The sequence below is a fragment of the Gossypium arboreum genome, chromosome 9, assembly GCF_025698485.1.
Source record: "Gossypium arboreum isolate Shixiya-1 chromosome 9, ASM2569848v2, whole genome shotgun sequence".
NCBI classification, from domain to species: domain Eukaryota; kingdom Viridiplantae; phylum Streptophyta; class Magnoliopsida; order Malvales; family Malvaceae; genus Gossypium; species Gossypium arboreum.
Genome location: NC_069078.1, coordinates 7,776,456 through 7,788,952, shown reverse-complemented (window position 1 = coordinate 7,788,952; position 12,497 = coordinate 7,776,456). Strand labels below are relative to the sequence as shown.

The 12,497-nt window shown below is 35.2% G+C and overlaps 1 non-coding gene across 1 annotated transcript; it reads right to left on the bottom strand.

Annotated features, from left to right (window-relative positions):
- Positions 1-248: 248 nt before the first annotated feature.
- LOC128281074 (small nucleolar RNA R71) lies at positions 249-355 on the bottom strand. The gene has a single exon (XR_008271289.1). It is a non-coding gene; the product is annotated as a small nucleolar RNA R71 (small nucleolar RNA).
- Positions 356-12,497: the final 12,142 nt, after the last annotated feature.

Here is a 12,497-nt window from a genome sequence, read left to right as displayed (position 1 = left end):
AGTTTGTTCAGTTTGATGGTTTGCAGGATGAAGATCCCAACGCTCACTTAGCAAATTTTCTGGAATTTTGCGATACATTCAAAATCAATGGCATTTTTTATGATGCCATTCATCTTCGGTTATTTCCTTTTTCATTGAGGAACAAAGCTAAACAGTGGTTGAACTCGTTACCACGAGGGTCAATTACTACTTGGGAACAAATGACCGAGAGATTTTTACTAAAATATTTTTCGTCGGCTAAAACAGTTAAATTACGTAATGATATCTCTTCTTTTGTGCAGATGGATTTAGAAACACTTTACGATGCATGGGAGAGATACAAGGACTTACTGAGAAGGTGCCCTCACCATGGGTTACCCTTTAGCTGCAAGTACAAATATTCCACAATGGTCTGAATCCCTCGACCCGGCAAATGGTTGACGTAGCTGCTGACGGAACCATCAACAACAAAACACCTGAAGAGGCTTATGAATTGATTGAAGAAATGTCACTGAATAACTATCAGTGGCAAGTCATAAGGACAAAGCCAACAAAAACAGCCGGCGTTTATAACGTCGACTCAGTTACTATGCTGTCAAATCAGGTAGAACTTCTCAATAAAAAGATTGATGGTTTACTTGGTTCTACGCAGGTACATCCAGTAATGAGGTGTGACTCAAGTGGAGGAGGTGTGCATACAAAATATCAATCCTTCAATCCCACAACCGAAGAGGAACAAGTCAACTATATAGGTAATAATAACTTTAGATCTCAAAATAACCCATACAGTAATACTAATAATGCAAGTTGGAGGAACCACCCAAATTTCTCCTGGGTGGTCAAAGAAATCAAAAGCCACAAAATCCTTAGGGTTTTCAACAGCCGCCTTATCAACAAGAGAAGAAACCGAACCTTGAAGAGATGCTCTCAAAATTCATATCATTGTCAGAAACCCGTTTCCAAAATACCGAGACATCACTTAAAAATTAACAAGTATCGATCCAAGGACTCGAAACTCAGATAGGTCAGCTATCCAAACTAATCTCCGAACGACCACAAGGTAACTTACAAATTAATACTGAACCTAACCCAAGGGAACACCTCAACTCAATTAGTACTCAAGATAATGAAGGATTCATTGCGCCTAAGCCAGAATTGATGCAAGGAACTGCGGTGAGTAAAGGTAAAAGTGAGGTAAGTCATAACAAAACGGTGAATGATGAATATAATCCTTGTATCCCATACCTAACGTGACGAGGAAAGACCGCTCAGACGAACAATTCAGTAAATTCCTCAAACTTTTGAAAAAATTACATATTAACTTACCGTTTATTGAAGCTTTGTCACAGATGCCAAATGCAATGAAATTTTTAAAAGAGCTTTTAGTAAATAAGTGGAAGTTGGATGAAGTATCGCATGTGAAGCTAAATGCAGTCTGCTCAGCTATTCTACAAAATAAGCTACCCCACAAATTGAAAGATCCAGGGAGTTTTACAATTCCTTATTTAATTGGTAGTTTAGATATAAGTCATGCTTTAACTGATTTAGGGGCTAGTATTAACGTTATGCCTTACAAAATGTTTAAGCAACTAGGTCTTGAGAAACCTAAACAAACTAGGATGAGCATTCAATTGGCAGATAAAACTATAAGATTCCCTAGGGGTATTATTGAAGATTTACTTGTGAAAGTAGATAAGTTCATATTCCCCGTTGATTTCGTTGTTCTAGACATAGAGGAGGATAATAACACCCATTTGATTTTAGGAAGGCCCTTTCTAGCAACTGCTAAAAAAAATTATTGATGTTGGCACAGATGAGCTTACACTTCGTGTGGGTGATCGTTAATTCTGGCATCACATCAAACATTGAAGGTAATAGTCCATACCAATCTACTAAAACTGACAATATGACTTTGCAGAAATTAAGCTTCAAAGAAGTTCACGAGCCATGTTCCAGAAATGATAGAGGACACATTCATGAAGAACGAAGGCTACGGATAGAAGAGCTAGACGAATGGCGAGCACACAAATCGAGAACACATGATAAACCGAAACTACACCAAAACAAGCTTGATACCTCTCCTAATCAACTTAAGGTTGGTGATAAAGTCTTACTAGATGTTGCAGATCCCCACATTGTTACTACTACACCGAATGAGGAAATCCCTCTTACGGTACTTAGTATTTTTCCATTCAGTACAGTGGAGGTGAGTCATCCCAAGTTCGGCACTTTTAAGGTAAACAACACCCGATTAAAACCCTATTTTGATGAGATTGATAGTAGGAATGAGGAGTATAAACTCCTCGAACCACCCTGACCATTCACTAGAGAGGTAAGTCAAGCTTAGACTATAAATAAGCGCTTATTGGGAGGTAACCCGAGCACTAACATATTTTGATTTCTTTATTTTTAATTTCTAACACTTTGAATCATTAACTTTATCTTTAAATTGCAAAGTTTTTAAACACACACGACCAGGCACACTGGCGTGCCTAAAGTCGTAGCCAAACAAAGGAAGAGACACGGCTATGCGATATGGCCGTGCAGAAGTAGGACATGATTTCCCAAAACACGGGATACAATAAATCCCCATGGCCGTGTGACATGGCCGTGGGTGAACTTGATAGGTGAACACAGGCATGGGAATGGAAAAACACGGGCGTGCTAGGGGCAAGGCTCGATTCTATTTCTTCGACACGGGCATAAGACACGCCCGTGCTATTAAGCCGTGGACAACAATACACAGGCGTGGTACCCTAACACACGGGCGTGGGAGAAACGAACAAAGCTAGGCACGACCGTGCGACATGGCCTTACACCACACACGCCCAAGATACACGGGCGTGGGATAGTAGCCGGGCACGACCTAAATCAAAAAATTCAAAAAACACAGGCTCACCCTGTAATGCCCCGTACCCGAGACCGTTGCCGAAGTCGAACACGAGGTGTTAACAGGCTTAATTCATTACTTAAACAGCTCAAACAATTTATTTTTAAAATTTTCAGTCAAGCTAGCAATCTGCATCACAGTTGCTTAAAAATTCATATCTCGAGTTCCAAAACTCGAAATCCAATTCTGTAAATTTTCACTAAAACTAGACTTATACATCTATTTACTAATTTTTTTCTAGAATTTTTGGTTAAGCAAATTAGTACAGTTTATTAGTTAAAGTCTCCCCTATTTCAGGGTTCAACTGCTCTGACCTCTGTGTATTACGAATCAGATATCTCCCTGTACAGAGTTTCAATGACTATTCTGTTTGTTTCTAATAAAATTAGACTCAATAAGGAATCTATAAATATAACTCATGACTTCTAATTATCTTTGAAAAATTTATGGTGAATTTCCAAAGTTAGAACATGGGTTCCAGAAATAGCTCTGGCCCTGTTTCACAAAATTTAAACATCTCATAAAATATAACTCATATACCTGTTTTGTTCCATCCATATGAAAATAGACTCATAATTCTTCAATTCCATATTTTATTCATCATCTAATTGTATCTATACTATTTTTAATGATTTTTCAAACTCACATCACTGCTGCTGTCTGAATCTATTTTATGGTAAATTTTACCTATTTCATGGTTTCCATGAATTAGCTAGCAATTTAGCATACATAACACCAAATATGATCATGATTAGCCATTCCAATGGCTAATCATTACCAAGCATTTCCATACCACTCAATAACCATATCATAAGACCATATATACAAAATGATTATAATGCTATACATGCCATACTCAAAATATGCAAGCCATTATGCCAAGATGGTATACGGATAGTGTGAGCATGCCTCCGACCGTTCCCGATTTCCGAGCTGGCTTGTCGACACTACAAGGAATGAAAAGGAGGAAGTAAGCATAAATGCTTAGGAAGCTCACATGCAAATAGCAAGTAACACAACTATATAAGCAAACATAAAACATCATTTGCATAATCATCACCGAGATATTCATATCACATTTTCATTTATCATCTTACCATATTGTTGTTATATCGAGTTTTCAACCCGAGGGTTAAGTACATACCTGTTCAAAGTATTCATTTCACAACACTTACCAATACGTCCCTTTCATCTCAAGTATTCCTCCATTTGAGTAGAATTTTACCCGTTGAACACATCGGAATATAATTTGGATACATGGAAAGTTTGCACATAAGTGCCACATATGTAGCCAAGCTACCATGTAACCCGCCCATAAGTGAACTCGGACTCAACTCAACGAGCTCGGGCGTTCGCATCCATAAGTGAACTCGGACTCAACTCAACGAGCTCGGATGCCTAGTTACATCTCTCGAACTCGGACTCAACTCAACGAGTTCGGACATTCGCATCCATAAGTGAACTCGGACTCAACTCAACGAGTTTGGATGCCCAAATATCCTAGTGACATGTCACTCGTATCCTAATCTATTCCTAAGGTTCAAACGGGATTTTCCTCGAACACATCTCCATGCCATCTTCCGTAAAATACCGAAACCAATACTTAGTAGCACTTTATATTTAACAAATAATTCACATAATTTGCATTTTATTTGAAAATAACTACAAAGCATATATTTCATGATAAAAATAAGCATATCATATAATTAACATCAATAACTTAAAAATAACAATTATACTCCATTATTTACACATGAACTTACCTCATATGCGAAAATGGCTACTTTTATCATTTCATACACAACTTGGTATTTTCCCCATTTTAGCTCGAATTTCAGTTTTCATTGCTCTATCATTTAACATATAGTCTAATTAGGAATCACATTATTCAAATTGACCCAAAATCATATTTTGGAAAAATTACAATTTTGCCCCTAAACTTTTGCATATTTACACTTTTGTCCCAAAGCTCGTAAATTAAACTTCAGCCTATTTTCTTATGTTTTATGACATGCTGATCATTTTTCCCTTCTATGGCACCATCAAATTCTCACTCTAACATGTACTTATGACTATTAGGTATTTTTACCGATTAAGCCCTTTTGCTCGTTTTCACTTAAAACCGAGTAGCACAAGTTGTCTAACATAATTTAAAACCTCATATTCTATCATAAAACACCAAAATACACAAATTTCAACTATGGGTATTTTTCCAAATATAAACCCTAGGTTAAATTATTGCTAGCATAAGCTAAATCAAGCTACTAGGACTCCAAAAACGTAAAAATCATTAAAAACGAGGCTAGAACGGACTTACAATCGAGCTTGAAAGCTTGAAAAACCCTAGCCATGGTTTCTCCTTGCTACATTCGGCCATGGGGTTGAAGATGAGCAAAATTGGCTTTTAATTTTGTATTTTAATTCATTTTACCCCTAAATGACCAAAATGCCCTTGCTACTAAACTTTCCAAAAATTCCATCCATGTCCAATTTTTGTCCATAGACTTAGAAATTGGTAAAATTGCTATTTAAGACCTCCTAATTAATATTTCAAAACAATTTCACACTAGAAACTTCTAGAATGCAAGTTTTGCAAATTATTCGATTTAGTCCCTAATTTCAATTTAAGCACTTTATGCATAAAATTTCTTCACGAAATTTTCACACAATCATGCAATCATATCATAGACCTCAAAATAATTATAAAATAATTATTTCTATCTCGGATGTTGTGGTCACGAAACCACTATTTCGACTAGGCCCAAAATCAGGATATTACACACCCTAAGAGTACACGGGCGTGGCCCTAAGCCGTGTGCACCTCCCCTATATAAGCAAATCACTGTTCATTTTCTTTTTCCTATCAAAACCCTAGCCGAAATCTCCCCTTCTCCACTCCCTAATCCCTATTCCGGCCACCATTCCCTAGATTCCCATTTTCCTAACCCCCAAACCATCCTAAAATCCACTTCCCCTGCATTAATCCTCACTTTCCCATCTCTTTTCCCTCCATTTTCCTTCCACACGGCTGTACCCCCTGCCACGCCCGTGCACAGCCTCCAATTTCATTTTTAAAGCTCAATCTCTCTCCCTTAGCGTCTTCAATGTCATCTTCAAGAGGAGAGAAAATCGTCGTACCAGCCTCAAAGAAGAGAAAGGGAGCGTCATCTTCCGCGGGTCCACATCTCATCGCGAACCATCTAGTGATGAAGATGTTTAGAAATATTTATTTTATTATTTTATGTTTTTAATTTTTATTCAAACTACTTTTTATTTTTATTTTTATTTTTAATTTTAGTAAATTTAAAATTTTATTATAAATTTTGGTTATTTCTTTTCGAGTATTTATTCTTCCTACTATCCCCTAAAAAGTTCCTGATTTTACCACAGTTATATAAAGCTCTTAAGCTCATCCTCACATAGGAATTAACACTCCACCGGGAAAGGTTCTCCACGACTGCCATGTCCTGCTCGACCACGACCTAGCTACCACTAGATATAATATTCTTTTGGCACAGGACTTATGGCCCAATAAACCTCTACGACCGCTGAAGTATCCTCCTCCACTCTCAAATCGATCACTCTCCAAAACTCTAGTTTGAGGAATTCATCATACAGGAAGTTTCACTTCTCTCCTTATCTTATTTTTATACTCTAATATCAATCTTTTTACATTGAAGGCAATGTACATCTTAAGTGTGGGGGGTATTTATTTCATTATCAGAAAAATCCCTAAATAATCATCTTGTTCTCTTGAAAAAACTCTCATATCATATTTAGGATAAATTTTAATTAATTTATGATTTTAATTGATATATCTTGAATTAAAACATAGGGATTTATGCATTGATTATTTAAACTTTAAAACAATAAAGAATCAAGCATGATGAGTTAATTTTTAAGAATTCAAAATCTTAGGCTGTTTCCCCAAGTCTAGGTGTTACTTTGAATTGGAATTCATGAGTCTAAACATCAATAAGCCATAATTTTTGTGAGATTTTTGAGCCTTTTGAGCATTTATTCATCCTTTCATGCTCACTTTTATTGCTTTGAGTGCATCAGTATTGAACTGTTATTCTAGAACTTGCTTGATTATGCATGTCGAGACCACACCATTTGATTTGATATATCAAAATGATTAAGGCACTTAAGATTAACCCACTCATGCCATGAAAAGCCTGCCTCCACGATTAACCCCTAGTAAACCCTCTTGAGCCTAACAAACCATTTCTTGTATTACCCTTAATATTAACCTTTAACCCATTATTGTTGAAATCCCCTAAATTAATCCCTATTTTTGTCGAGATTTGAGTTGAATGGATTGCTTAGCTATGTTTTGTTCTTCATATTTAGTCTATATTATTTAGCTTGTTCTAAAAAAAAAAAAACTATGTATGCATATCTGTAATTTCATATTCTGAGAGAAGCTCTGTTGTACGCAAGTGAAGATTAACTCTTTTTCTAGTTAGGCAACTTTTCAATTCAATCTTGATTCTAACCCTTTCTTTCAGCTTGTGACCACACCCCCTAACCAAGCCTCATCACAACCCTCTAAAGACCTTTTGATTGATGTATCATATTAAATTAAAGTGGTGGAGATTTGATTTTCTTGCAAGCCTATGGTAATGACTTTCCATTATTGACTATTGAGTGTTTCCTTTATTGTCCTTAAAACACCTCGAGTGATTTGAGTGAATATTTAGTGAGGATGTAAAACTCTGTGATATTCTGAATTAAAGGTAATTACTTAGATGAGGGAAGACACCTATGTTTTCGGAATAAAATGCTCAACTTGGAATGATTGAAACTTTTATGTTCTTTTAGTTAAATTCTCAATGTATGATTACCTATGGATTAATTTGAGATATTATTGATACAAATTATAAGTTGAGAAGGATTTATTTTGATTATGAGTTGAGAATTTTGCTTGAGGACAAGCAAATGCTTAAGTGTGGGAGTATTTGATAAACCGTAAATTATACACATTTTTACCCCATGTTTAGTGCATTTTATGGATGATTTCTCATTAGAATTGGTGAATTCGATGCTTCTAATGCTTTAATTTCATATTTTATACTTAGGAGAGCATAGGAGAGCGAAAGGAACGAGAAACGAGCCAAAAATGGAGAAAATTGACTAAAGTACGAAATCAACACGGCCTGGACCTCCTCACAAGGGCAGACCACACGGCCGTGTCAATCTAGCAGAATTGGAGCACGACTCACACGGGCGTGTCACATGAGCGTGTCCTTGCCGAGCCCAAGTTAAGTCCAATTCGGAAAAGGCCACTTTTGAGGGCTTCTAGGCATTCCAAAACCTATAAATACACCCTATAATAGGAGAAAAATGAGGACGGAGAAAGGGGTAAGGAATTACCCCAAGGAAGCCGATTGATCCATCTCAGAAGCCAGATTCATCATCAAGACTGAAGATCTCTCCTCAATTTCCCTTCAGGAGTTTTGGGTTTTCTTTATGTTTTGTATTTTTTATTCTTCGAAGATGTTTGCTTATTTAGTTATGAACTAAATCCCCTAAATACCTAAGGAGAATGAAACCTAAGACGAATCTTGTTATTATTTTCTGAATCATATGATAAATATTTAACTTGTTCTTAATTATGTGTTCTTAATTCTTGTTTTGATATCCCAAGATACTGATTCAAGACATGCTCTTATTCAGAGGAGGAATAGACCCTGTCTAAGAGTACTTTTGTCGTAATTAAGCGGAGTTGATTGCACGCCTAGAAATAGGGTGACAAGATTTTGCCGGATTAGGGTGAAACCTGATAAGGGGATCCATAGATCGAGTTAATACAACCCTAGAGTGTTAATTAGAGAAAAGTCTCGATTATTCAATCTAGGGATTAGACGTTATTAGTCTTGAATAGGGATAATAACATAATTTAGGGATCTCTATGAAACAAGTTGAATGAATAAATCGTCCAATTCGGAGCCAAAATAACAAGTAAAGTCTAGGTGGATTTTTCTTTAGGTATTGTCTCAAGTCAATCGATTTTCCCAAAAGCAATTCTCCAATTCTTTTCTCTGTGTGTTCTTAGGTTAGATAATTAGTTAATTAAAACAAATAAAACCCCTTTTATTCTTAGGTTAGATAATAAAAAGATAGTTATTACTAGTACTTTTGGTTCCCTTGGTACGATATCCCAGTCTTGCCATTACTATACTATTTTTCGATAGGTGCGCTTGCCTTTTCGTCGTGATAATAGTTAGTCTAGGTTTGATCTTCATTATAAATATTTATTACTTGTTACGAATCACACGATCAGCGGGCGATTGCGGCGATCAACGTTCTCTTCATCTGCATGTGGGGGTGTGCGAAACATAGATGAAAAAGCCGAAAGGAGTGAAGTACGACGGTGGATACGAGCCGGAAGGAGCGGAGTACTGAGGAGGATTCAAGCCAAGATGACTAGAGTACTAAGATGGTAGTGGGTTGAAGATATCAAACTCTTAATGATATCCGTGGCCTGACGAGCCCAGGAAATAGTCATCGCCCCCCAAATCTGGATTATAAGAACTATCCTCAGAGTGTAGTTTTGGCTCCGGTGCATGATGCAGATCTGGAAAGGGTTGCCAAGTCTTGTCGTATGTGGGGGGACTATCATCGACCGCCCACCAAACAAAAATAATTTCCCTATATCACAGTACCATTATATGTACTCTAACGAGGGCTGCAGATCCAAAGTACGATCCATCTGAGGTACCGTTCCCAACCGGTTGTTCAACATCGTAATATATTCTTTATACACTTCCCTCCAATTATTTCCATGCTTCCCTCTCCTGTTAATCCCATGGATCTCCTCCAATCGTACTGGCAGTATCAGGATGTACTGTATGCAATGAACTGCTGGAGTACTCGATCGCCATGATACCACTCCACTGTCTGAAAATTGATAATGGGTGCGCTAATGCACCATGGGTTTGAGTAGACGTGGGCAGACGAGGGAATAACCACCATAATTTCTAGAACAGAATACAACAACCAAATGAACTGCACAGTTAATAACATTGTTATATTAATGCAAGTCGAGTGAGATAAAATAATAAAATTAAGTTGATATTGGAAAAACTTAACCCTCTCCAGCATGATTCTCTATCATTAGACGGTATATCAGAACCGTGTATGACCTCCCGATACCCGGATTAGTGGTCCATCAACAAAAACAAATTGTTAGAACAATATAATCTGAAAAAAGTCAACTAATTGTAATAATAAGTAAAAATTCATCACCTATTAACGAGTGAAAATACATACGATTGGTGACTAACAGATGTCATGAATGAGATCTGGTAAAGTGCCCACGATTGCAGCAGTATAAGGCATCTGCCTATGTCCATCGCAAAAGGATCTGTCCTCCGATAAAGTTTGCGATACAACATGGCTAACACTGCAGACCCCCAACTGTATGAACGAGTGTTATGCAAATTGGATAATAAGGGTAAGTACATCAAGTGGACCATATTGCAGTTTGCATCCGGCATGAGTACACCCCCTATAAGGTGCATAATGTAACCTCGAACGGCCTGCATCACCTCCCATTCATTGGTAGTACTCGCCAAATGCTCAAAATTGGACTTTAGCCATGAAAACCTCAAATTGATAAATTTCCCCTCATTTGGCGAGTGTCCAAGTAAGTCATAGCAAATGACATCCGGCCTAGAGATCGAACTTACGCCCATGACCGCATTCCCGTCGATAGAGAGCCCGAGTTGTAGTGCAACATCCTCTAGAGTGATGGTGCACTCCCCGCACGGCAAATGAAATGTATGGGTCTCCAGACGCCATCACTCGACTAAAGTGGAAATCAAGTCGTATCGCAGATCAAAACTCCAGATCAATGCCGCTGATCCAAACTCGGCTAACTCCAAGTATGGCATTAGGCGTTCATCTAATAGAAACCCTACACTATTAACACGACCCCTCAATACGCGGTACGGGCCTTGACATTATTAAATTAGTAAAATAGTTAATACAATATAATTTAATTCCGCAAATAACATGAGTATCAAATAAAAATTTCATTACCATCTCATTAATAGTACTTGATATGTGGTTATAATTATTAATCAAAGAACCTATTTGTTGCAAATATGCAATTAAAAAAATGGATTCATTAAATTTGTTTCAAAAAATACAATAAATTATTTCAAATTTCATAAACAAAAAACACGGTAAATATCTCATAATTTCCCATAATTTTCCATGATTAGTTTTTTCAAACAACATATAAAATTATATAACAACAAATTTAATCAACATTTTAATAAATCAATAAAATTGTCAAATAAATAAAATAAAATAAAATTACATTATATAAAAATTATATTAAAAAATCACAAAACACTAAACTAAACACTAACAATTTATATAACCTAATCATAAATTACTAACAAAATAACTATAAAATTATTATTTTTAGAAATACATTACAAAAAATCAAAACTCATAACTAAACACTAACAATTTATATAACTAATCATAAATTACTAACAAAATAACTATAAAATTATTTTTAAAAAATATATTACTAAAAAATCACAAAACACATAACTAAACACTAACAATTTATATAACCTAATCATAAATTACTAACAAAATAACTATAAAATTATTTTTAAAAAAATTAGATTACTAAAAATCACAACACCCTATATTAAACACTAACAATTTGTAACCTAATCCCATAAATTAGTAACAAAATAACTATAAAATTATTTTTTTAAATTACATTACTAAAAATCACAAAACTCTATACTAAACACTAACAATTTATAACATAATCCCATAAATTACTAACAAAATATATAACTATAACAAAAACAAACACTAACAATTTATAACTTAATCATTAACTACTAACAAAATAACTATAAGATTATCTTTCAAAAAAAAATAGATTACAAAAACTCACAAAACACAACAATTTATAATAAATTACTAACAAAATTTTTAATAAAATAATTTTACATTACTAAAACTCACCAAATACTAAACTAAACATAATAATTTATAACATAATCCTAAATTACTAATAAATTACAAACAGAACAATTTATAACATAATCCTAAATTACTAACAAATTAATTTTAAAATAATTATAAAAACAAAAAAATTACATTCATACAAACATTAACCCAAAACCATAAACACTAAACATAAACAATTTATAAAAATAATTAATAACAAAAAATTTCACAACATCTTAATTAGACTCTTTAAATTATAAACAAAATTATTTACTAAAATAATAATACATTACCTTTTTCTTTCTTTCTTTCTTCTTCTCTTCTTCTTCTTTTTTTATTCTCCTTTCTCTCATTTCTTTCTCTCTCCAGGTGCTTAAACTTGGGGCACCATGCTTATAAGGTTCACCATTTAAATTTTTTTTCACTTTTGAAGAGACTAAACACTACCAAAGTAATGTATCAGTGCAGGGCAAAGTGGTGCAGGGGGGCTTTTTGGGGCAGTGGGGCCTAACTGTCAGGCGTGACTAGTGGCGCCTATATGATAGGCGCGACCAATCTCGGATATTTTAACTTGTATTTTGACCCATTGACTGTATTTTGACCTCTATATATATTTAAATATTTTTTTAAAAATAAAATA